Source organism: Lupinus angustifolius, chromosome LG16 (genome assembly GCF_001865875.1).
Source record: "Lupinus angustifolius cultivar Tanjil chromosome LG16, LupAngTanjil_v1.0, whole genome shotgun sequence".
NCBI lineage: Eukaryota > Viridiplantae > Streptophyta > Magnoliopsida > Fabales > Fabaceae > Lupinus > Lupinus angustifolius.
The window spans coordinates 13,211,880-13,223,454 of record NC_032024.1 but is presented as its reverse complement, the minus strand read 5'-3'; the positions used below and the strand labels follow the sequence as shown (position 1 = coordinate 13,223,454).

The 11,575-nt window shown below is 34.8% G+C and overlaps 1 long non-coding RNA gene across 1 annotated transcript; it reads left to right on the top strand.

The window, feature by feature from the left end:
• LOC109329543 lies at positions 7,852-9,659 on the top strand. Its single transcript, XR_002105545.1, has 3 exons — positions 7,852-8,265; positions 8,605-8,766; positions 9,391-9,659. It is a non-coding gene; the product is annotated as an uncharacterized LOC109329543 (long non-coding RNA).

Here is an 11,575-nt window from a genome sequence, read left to right as displayed (position 1 = left end):
ATAATGATACTATCATACTATGCAAATGTGTTATGACTGTGATGAAGGGCAAGAGGAATGTAGAAAACACTTACAAGTTGTTAGGGGAGATGCTGAAGAAATTTCAGTCAATTCATATCATGATGACCCACAATTATGGCAGATGCATTTGACTTATCTTAGAGTGAATGACATGACAAAACTATGCAAAAAAAGATTGTTGAAGCATGCCAACACATGAAGTTAGATTTGTGCAATTCTTATGTGCTTCGGAAACAAACTTGGGTTAGTTTTAAGGCTAGCTAACATAGAACACGAAGCATTCTGGACTATATCCACACTAAAGTATAGGGCCCCACATAGCAACCATCTATTCTAGTGGAACGCGACCTAGCCATGTATGGGACCACAGTCGTGGATTGTGTCTTTTCTCTAGAAAATAACAATGCAAGTTTATAAGATTGAATAATAAAGGGCTTGAAGTATATATATAGTTGTCATATAAGCATATGATGTATATCACAAAAATATATATTTATTATCTAATACATAGTGGTAGTCACTCAGTGTTCTCAGTGACATATAAAATTTGATGAATCTTGTTAACAAATTTCTTGTTTTTTCTTTTCTCTATATTTTCTTTACTAGTCGGTTACTATTCAATTGCTATTTAGTTGCTCAGTTGTTCCCAACAATAAAAGTTAAACCATATCTTCTAGTATTGCGAAAATGTTGCGAAAGCGTAAAATGAAATTTGTGAATATTTCTCATTGAATTATCAAACATGAAAAGCCTTATTTATAGTGTAAACTAACTAGCTAACAAACTAATAAACACATGTTGAGAAACAATTCAACATGAGTTAAATGTGTAAAATATATAAATATGTAAAATGTGGTAGCTTTGTTTTCCATTAGCCCCCTCAAGCTGGAGGGTAAATGTCAATTGACTCCATCTTGATAATTCAATTTGATATCATGACAATGTAATGGATCGGAATCTTGATCCTAACGTGATTGGATTTTCTCAATCATTTGATCTTGTTTTTGTTGATCTTGTTGTTGTTATTGATCTTGTTGTTGATCTTGTTATCAGTCAAACAAAGTTCTGGACATGGAAAATAAAGAGCAAAATAGACACTATCCTCTGCAATTAACTCTTCACTGCAATTAAGTAATGTTCTTGATATTACATAGGACTTATTATATCAAAGAAATATCACTTTGTCACCTAAGTGATCAAGCTTCACCCACTTTTTACTTCTTGTGTCTAACTTGAACACTTCACATTTGGTAACTTGAAGTTGGAACAAAACTTTCATATTCAGCTCTTTGATAATATCTTTCCTCCATAACCCACACTTCTAAATAATGTTCACTTTATATCTTCAGAACTCAACATTGTCCTTTGCTCCAATTTCTCAGACCTCCAATTTTTCAAAGCAAGAAGTCTGCATCAAGAAATCATTGAATCAACTAATAACACATTGTTGAATCTCTGAGCCTAATTCTTCAAGGGTCTTTACTGTAGAAAGCAATAAGCTTGGCTTCCCAACCCATCAAATTTCAACCCTGGTGTCTAAATTCCTCTCCACCTCAAACATAGGATAATTTCTAATAAAGATTTCATTTAGATTTACATCTTTGAAAATGCCAACCATATTTGCATTTACTTCTATTTCTTGTTGCAACTTGTTGATCTTCTACATAAGCTCTCAATATGAAATTGCAAAGTAACAAGAATATATGGTTCTACAAAAGTGAAATAAGAAGAATGAAGATAATCTTGATGTTGGTACCTCAAACCTTGAATGATGTTCTTAATAGTGTAGCCATCAATGCTCCAAATAATAACCATCCCAACCAAAACGAAATCATTGCATTAAAGCAAAAATATCAAAAAATTCACCATCTTGGAAGGGAAAAGGAATCACTTGCAGCAGTACATCACTTTGATCTTCAATAGCTTCATGATTGTATGATTTGGTGATGATTCTTTGTTGAATCTTGGAAAGAAAAAGATAATAATAATGGTAGAGAATGTGCAACGATAACCAAAGCTTTCAGGACGAAGGCTCTGATACCATATTGCGAAAATGTTGCGAAAGCGTAAAATAAAATTTGTGAATATTTCTCATTGAATTATCAAACATGAAAAACCTTATTTATAGTGTAAACTAACTAGCTAAATAACTAGCTAACAAGCTAATAAACACATGTTGAAAAACAATTCAACATGAGTTAAATGTCTAAAATATGTAAAATGTGATAGCTTTGTTTTCCAATATCTAACCTAAGCCTTATTTCACATCTAATTACCTAACATTTTTAGGTATTTAACGTATCTCTTCAATAAAAAACAGACTCTACAATTTTGGGATAGATCACTTAAGTGTTTTAGCCTCACAAAAACAGCTGAAAACATCACCATCTGATGATAAGATGAAATAAAATGAAAACACTTAATGATGTGTAGATAATACAAATTGAAGATCTAGTAACAATAAGAATATGACAAGTGAATCTTAAAGGGTAAAATTGTTATATTCTTATATCTTAAGGGTAAAATTGTTATATTCTTATATCTTAAGGGTAAAAATGACAAATCATATTAACTCAGAATGACAAATCATTTTTGCACTTGTCTCTCCATTAATGAAGATGATCCTAACTCAGAATGAGTTAAGGTAATCAATTGGCCCATAGTCATAATAGATTTGCATATTGATTTTGAAAATATTGTCATGTTTGAGGTCAAATAATCAACTATCATTCAAGTTTAATGAATTAACTAAGTTAATGACATAATTTTCATATTACCGCAATATCTATCTTCAATGACTATAAGCTTGTAACTTGATTTTTCACTGAAAAGAGCTCTCTATCTTTAGTTCAGAAATCATGTGGACTATTTTATAAACAATAGAGTAAACATACATATGAGTCCTTCATGTTTTTCGACCTTACCAGATTAATCCATTATAATTGATAAATCCAAAATAGTCCCAAAAAATTTATATACAGATTAAATTAGTCATTTTTAGAGTTAACAGTTGAGTGTTGATATCACGAACTCGTACACGACACAAACATAATCAAATACATCTCCTACAAATGCAACCATCCAACATGTTCAACTTTGACAACTACATTTTACTTTAACTTTTCAAACCAAATACACCTTTACAGTAAATATGTTCATGCTTTGATATACAGCGTCACATTATTTAATTAACAATTTATATACTTTATATAATATAAATAAAGCTGACTTTTAAAATTATTTTCTCAAATTTTGAATATCCACAATCCAATGCCTATATATCTTAATTCAAACCACGATATGTAGGCATTGCAATGAAGGTGGATGGAATATTCTTTGACTGATGTTGTTGGCATGGCCGACCATTTGGACTTGTGGGCTTGCTCTGGCTGATTAGGAGACTACTTTATGCATGTTGGGCAGCCTGACCAGACTATACATTAAGCATAGTAGACTTATAGCCTATATTAGGCTTTGGTAGTCATATTTTAGTTATGTCCATGTAATAGAGTAGGGAGTTAGGTCAGAACTGTAGGCATCATGTGGCAGGTGTCGGCAGTGTGAAAGACATGTGACAAAGGTGTGGTCCCTATACTGCCTTGTGGTCGTATCTAGTTGACGATATGTCTTCTCTTGCTAATTCAGTTGGTCCGCTGGTATTGTAACACCCCAACCCTGACATGCAACCTCCCAGGCTCATGAATACACTGAACATGTCACCTCTTAAGCTTAAATACTCTCTCCAGTATTTTATAGCCTTCCGCGACTCGAACCCATGACCTCAAGGATAAATAGTCACTATACCACTGAGTCGCTACCATTAAGCTACACTATATGTTTGTTAATAGTGTGAATGTTGTGTTTGGGTACAATTTTATAATTAATTATAATTATCTTGATTTGTAGTTGATGTAGTTGAAATGAAATGAATGTTGTTGATGTTACAAACACTTACATATGTACATAAAATATAATGGAAATGTAGTTACAGTACATGAATAAAATGTGTTTGACATACATTCATCATAGCATTGGAGGAAGGCGTCTTACCAGGGCGGCCCATGATGAAGGTGTTTGATTCATGGAATGTTGGCCGACCGTTGTGTTCACATGGAATAAGAGTCAGGGTTCATACTAGTTATTCTCTTGTATCAGTCACTCTGAGGAGGTCTTACCATGCACGTATTTTCTTGTTGGAAGTCTTCTTAGGCATGCATTGGCTATTATCAGCCTAAAACACGTAAGACTAGTAATATATTTGCCCGATTGTGGGTTACTAGGTTTGACGTTTCTCTTTCTAGTAAACTTGTAAGACTTGTAATAGTTACTTGATTAATAGAATGATTTTTCTTCAATATTTTCTCTTCTTATTCCTTTGTATCTTCGAATTTATCTCCTTATCTTTCCTTAACTTTCTATTCCGTCAAGCTTGTTTATTAGTTTGGCGGGGCATTGCACGTCCTCGTCGATCTGGACTAATGACAAAACGGTGATTGGGCACCTAGTGGGGAGTGTATCCCTGGAGCGTGCCCGATCATGAATACCGAGCGAAAGAGGTATGATTCTCGCCTTGGGGGAACTGGGAAGGAGCCAAAGGCCGTCTTTGTTCATGCCCACGTTAGTGGAATATCATTCGATACTAGAGGAGAACGTAATCAGTGCCTACGGGGTGCAGCTGGAATCGCCAACCAAAGGGGACATGATCCATGCCTTGAGGGATATGCGTTGACCACCATCAACGAGGGATGTAGTTGACTCCTCTAGGGATGATATTGACCATCAACCATGAGAAATGTGACCCATGCTTTGGGGTACTCGAGTTAGCCACCACCGAAGGGAGGAGTAACCGCCGCCTTGGATTTTGATCTTCATCTACTGGATTAAGTTTATGTTAGAAGAAAGGCAAATGATTGAGCAATGTCTGATTACTTTATATGCTTCAGAATACATTGGTTGTTCGACCATGAAAGGTATCGATGTAACTGCTCAACCAAATACTCTAGGATTCGATACATTCTCTTCATGAAAGACTTCTTCTTCTACCTGTTTATGGTCGAATTTTCCCTTCTTCAACATGCACTTCTAATTCCACAATACGAATGCCCTTTGGTTTCTTTGAGGTTGGCGGTTGCTACCTTGGTGTGGGGTTTGCACTAAAGCTCATCTAAAAGCATTTCCATGCCATCTGTTGATCGCCCCTCAATGTGAAAACTGTTAGGTCCGAGGAGAGAAACTTCATGCACATGCATGGGGTGGATACCACTTCTTCGAGGTGGTTAAGATTCAGACGGTCGTGAATGACGTTGTAAGCCGACTTATGGTCGATGACCAAGAATTTGGTCTTGATCGTCCTTAATAGTGGTTGGTCGCTAACGGTTACCCAGACTTCAATGTAGCCCCTTGGTGTAATTCCATCACTAGTGATGTCGACCAACAAGCCATCATGTGGCATGAGGTCCAGGCATTGTTGCTCCATCTTGTCAAAGAGGTCTTGGAATATGATGTCTGTTAAGCTCCCTTGGTCAACAAATAGACGTCTTACCTTCCTGTTGTTCAGCTTTACTGTAACCACCAAGGGGTCATCATGCCCTTGGATGACATCGTAATAATCATGATCATCAAAACAAAGTGGCAAGGTTGTTCGGCTGTTGGTGAGTGGTTCATACAACCACTTGTATGACTTCCCGCACGTACTTCTTCTTGGCGGACTTGGAAGTGCCCCCAGCCACAAATTCTCCCAAGATAGTGTTGATGTCATCTGAATTTCTTTGTCTTCGGTTCACTAGATGATTCCGGGGGAGAGGGCCGGTGAGCAGGAGAGTACCAACTTTGTTGCCCTACAATGAAATGTTGATGATGCCCTGCCTGGATCAGGTCTTCGATCGTATCTTGCAATAGAGTGCAGTAACGCAAAACATTAATCAGTCTTGAGGTTGGATCTTCTAGCTCGGGTTTGGCATCGAAGCTGGATAAAGTGTGCAAACATTACTTCTTGTAGGATTTTGGAACATCTGGTGTTGAGGGGGTATAGGTCGTATATTTGGGTTGTTCATGGAGTCGTGGCAGGTCGTACGTGGGATGATTGTGTCGAGGGTGCTCTTGGCAGCAAAGTTTTTTGGTTTCTTGTAAGGTGTTATCTGTATAGTGGTTGGCTAGGGGATGGGTGTTTGGTGTCTCCTCGAGGTTGATAAATTTCTGAGCTATAGAGCGAACATCCTCCATGTTGTGAACTATATCTTTGGATAGCTCCATTTTGAAGAGATCAGGTAGTAGGACCATTACCATCAAGTGCACCGCCACATCAGGAGTCAGGGAGCAAACCTTCATTGCCTCACATTTGAACTGATCTAAATATGTCTGAATGAATTCATGTTGCTCATGCTAGATGCCATTTAGGGTATAGGATGATCGAGGCTGCTCCTTGCTGGCCATAAATCGGATGCTAAACTTTTCCGCCAGTGTGGTCTACTGAGTTGTCAAGTGCCAAAAGCGTCTAGGAGATCTTGGGGTCAGTTGTTCCCTCATACTGCTCAATGTTGGTGGGAGTTGCTGTTGCAGCGGATAGGACATGATGAATTGTTTCAATTAATTGGATTATTGGACTATTTTGATGTTTCTAATCTTACTACTAAGAGAATCAAATGTTTCTTCTCTGCGTCTATGCAATATCAATTTCCTGAGAATATCTGGGTGGAACTTCCCTATGAAAATATTCCTCTTACTTTTAGGTTTCTACACAACATATGCACTAGCTACAATCCTTGGACAAACCAGTGACGGGGATGTTCTGGTTGTTGGTATTGTAGTGGCTGCAATTGAGGGGATTGATATGTTAATGTATAGAAAACCACCTACTAGGAGGGTGTAATCGTTTCTAATGATGATAAACTATTGGAAAGCTAGTATATGTTTAGGCCTATTTGTGGATGCTTTAAGTTAGGCACCTAAGAACCCCCAAAAATTTCCCCACTTGCTTTCTCCTTTCAATTTATTGTTGTATCTTGGCCTATATGCAATATCTTATTTTTTTTCATTAACTCTAGTGTTTGAGTGTATGTCCAGTTTTAATTTTTTATAAAAAAACTAATCCAATCCGAGCCGACATCGCGTATAATATTTGGACCAGATTGGATCATACATCTTAATATAAGAAGACTAGACGGATCAGACCGCATGTTAATTACATGTTTGGATCGAATGATTTTTTCTTAAAAACCGATCCAAATGGACTGTAAACACCCCTACTGAAAAGGTACTTCAGCGATCAAGTCAGTAAATGACTATGGAAGGGGAAGGAATAACTCAAGGCATGAGTAAGTGTAATACTTAAGAGATAGAGTGCAAAGTGTAAGGTTAGAGAGTGGATATATATATATCTTTATCTATTCTTGGTGGGGGGAGCCCCTATTTATAGTGAAGATTGATGAAATATTCTCTAACTAATGATGTTGGCATGACCGACCATTTGGACTTGTCGGTCTGCTCTGGTTGATTAGGAGGCTACTTTATGCATGTGGGTGTCCTGGTCAGGACGTAATCAATGCATGGTTGACTTATCACATGCAGTAGGCTTTGGTAGCCATAGTCTAGGCTTGTCCTTGCCGTAGAGTAGGGAGATAGACGAGAACTGCAAGCGACATGTGGCATGAGTCAGTAGCAGGACAGATGGGTGCACTACAACAAATCTTGTATTTAGTGGAGGTTTTTTTGTGGAGGTCATTCAAAGCTCCCCAAATAAAACAAATGAAGCAGACTAAACAATTAACTAGATATATAGTGGAGGTTTTTATTTAATCTATGGAGGTTTTGAACCTCCGTCCATTACTTACATTCCCATTACAAAAAAAAAACTCTCTTTCAACATTCCAAACCCTCAAGTCCAAACCCTCACACCCAAACGCATAACAAAATAGACGATTCAAATTCCTCACTCTTCTCCTTGATACCTTCATATTTATTTTTCTTCTTCCTTATTGTTACCTGATCAATCATAGAAGATTCAAAGTCTCCACTCAAACTCAAATAAATATCAATCCCTTTATATATCTAGAACGAGTGGTTAATGTTTTTTGGTAAAAAAATTTGTTTGGTTCAAATTCAAAGCCACGGGTCATTATCTGCATCATTTAGTCATTTCGATCTTGTTGTTTCCCTCTTCCTCCGCCGTCATGAGGTCCGTCACAGGTTAAACCATCGTGAGCTACATCATCTGTTGTAACTGTCTCAGACCAAACCACGTCGCAGGTAAACGTTTGAACCTCTGAATTTTTGATAACAAAGTCAATGACTTTGATATGTGTAAACCTCTGAATTTTAATATTAGAATCGTGTTTTATCCCTCTCTTTTTTATGAATAAATGGTTGGAATCTTTAATTAATTTATTATTGTAATCAACAATTCCTCACAATCAATTGTTTCCAAAGTACTGTGTGGAGAAATCAGAACAAAACTTGAATTATTATGATCTTGATACAATATTGGTTGAAAGGTAAATGAAGCATTTTGTTCTACTGTGTTATGTTGTTTATGAACTATAATAGTTAGTTTGCTCTATTTTTTGTAATTGCTGATATTCTTTTCAGGTTTCTGAAGTGAAGAAAAATATAGAAATTGTTCAGCGTGCAGATGTCTATCCTCTTGCACGGTAAATACTTAATCATCAAGGAAAAGTTCTCAAGGATGATACTATAGTGGAGGAAAATAAAATAACTGAAAATAGTTTTATTGTAATCATGCTATCAAAGGTAATTCTTTGTTCTATTTATTTACTTTTAATGTTTTTTGAAAACTATGTTGGTTTTTGTACTTTATCAAAATATATTCTGTTATTTGATTGCATTTATAGTTGTTTTAAGTTGTAATAGCTACATGTATAGCAATGTATTACTAATTATTTGAGCTTATATTTGTGGAATTATGACTATTGGTTGTGTGGAATCTTAGAAGGTATCAGGGTAATTAAAGATAAAATAGAATTTGGAGTTGTTAGGAACTGCAATAAAATGGAGGTTTTCTGAGAGACCTTTAGATCTATGGTTTCTTGTTGGGGCTTATTAATAAAAGGTTTATTAAGCACAACTATTATCAGTGTGTGAGCTGTTAACAAGTACATAATCAAGACCTTCTTCAACTATAGTTGAATACTTGAATGTAAATGTAATGTAACTTTGTTACTCTTTTCATAGAAGGATCTATTAATCTGATGAAGAGCAAGAGTAGATGAAGGGAAAAAAGGAAAATGGAAGAAAAAGAAAATGAACATTATCTGAAGAAGTTGTGATGTTGTTAAACAATATAGCAAGACAAAGAATACATATTTCATTTTTTATTTCTGAAAATATTATTTAACCATTCTGTCATTATTGCAGGCTCCTCAGACAAGTGCACTTCCTACTCCAACCTCAAGTCTACACAATGATGCGGTAATTATCAATGCTTTTTTTTTATAGTACCCAATTAAATGTTTTCATTTTATTATTTCAGGCAAATGATGATGTAAGTATGCCTGATACACATTTGGATGCAAGAGGATCATCTGGAGCGAGCAACATTTAGGATTTTTGTTATGTCTTTTGTTTTTAAAGTGTCATATGAGACTACTTTTAGTTTTTTGAGATTTTATGGTGTATTTGGATTTACAATGAAGGATTAATTATAACTCTTTCAATTATGTTATGCTACCTTGAGTATCTACAATGAAATTTTATTATTGTTAAGAACATTTGTATTTACTATTATATATTTAGGTAATAATTATAAATTAATGAGATTAAAGTTGTGAAAATATGAAATTAAATTGAGGTTGAAATCCTATAGAAACATATAATAGTTACCTCTTCTAGTTAACCTTGTCAAATAGTGGAGGTTAAAAACCTCCACAAATAGTGAAGGTTGAAAACCTCCACAAATAAATCGCTACAAATGTATAGGTACCAGAGGTTTTCTAAAACCTCCACAAAATGTTTCTAGCAGTAATAACTGTGGACGTTTTTGAAACCTCCGTTAGTTATATAGTGGAGGTTTAAAACCTCCACTAATTGCATAAAAAACCTCCACTAAATACAAAATCTGTTATAGTGGTGGCAGATGTGTGGTCCTTGTACTGGCTTGTGGTCGTATACACTTGACGATATGCCTTCTCTTGCTAATTCGTTGGTTGGCTTGTATCGTGGATCCTGATAATACAAGTCCTCGTTCGGCGTTCAGGCTTAGCCGACCTTGAGTAGCCCAGTCCGGTCAAAGGGATAGCCGTTTGACCGGGATGGAACAGTAATGGAGGAGAAGCTATAATTGATGTTAATGCGACTAATATTGGTATTGATAGAGAACCTCATATTCTAGATGGACAAGGTTACCGCGAGAAGTTCTATTGTAAATCCATTTACAATGGATTTAAGGCTTGTAGATCTCATCTTTATTATAGTGCGAGTCTTTCTTTCTTTTTTTGAATAATAAATGTATTCAATTTTGTAGTATTATTATTACTTCACTTTTGTTTTACTTTAATATTTAATTTTAAATAAGATGAAATTGGTTTTCATAAAATTGCATTCTTGTTTTATGTATTTCTTATGACTGAGTCTTTGATTTGTAAAAATGTTTGGATTTATTTGTATTGATGGTGATTTGATTATTGTTTGATGAAGTAAAGATATTTTGGTCAAGCGCATTCTAGCAGCAACACTCATGATGGTTGACAAAGTTAAAACGATGAGAAAATCGGTTTAAGGTAAGAGAGATGATTATTGTAATATTAGATTATTTTGTTAATTGATGTGAGTCTTATATGTTTGATATACTGAATATATATGATAATGAATTTGTTACACTGTCACAAAATTATTAGATAAGGACAATTGAATACTTGTTATAATATTTTTTTTATGTTTTAGTATTTATGATAAACTAATAATCGTTTCATATGCCTATATGTGTATTATACTGATTTTTTTATGTGTTTATTTATCATATTATTGTATGTTAGGCATATCATGTTATTGTATCGGGCATAATAGCCCATTTTTGTTGCGAATTGTTTGTTGTGATTTAAATTTGTTATAATGTTGATTAGTGTGTTGGTACCGAAAATAGATAAATTTGAAAATGGAGTTCGAATGCATTGGAGAAAGTCATAACTTAGTTGTGAAAGAGATGAGAAACCTTATATGTGATTAAAATTAAATATTTAAGTGTGAAAACGGAAAATCAATTAAGTTATAGGATTAGAAAAATAAGAACTAGTATGCTAGAAGTAAAAAGAAGAGCAAGTTGGGATTTAGTATTTTGAGAGATGAAGAAAACATGACTTTGAGCGAATTATCTAAATACATAACCTCCTAATATCTTACTCAAAGGAGATTGCCCCGTCAATTTTTATTATTTACTAATGGGATAAATACAAACATTTTTTCCTTATTTTTGAAATTAACTAACAACTTGATAATAATAATTTTTTATTTTTTATTATTTTCACATCTAATTATTTATACAAAATTCTTTGAAAATCTATTTTTTGGGTTTTCTAGGCCTGATAAAATAAGGTATTCAAAGTTG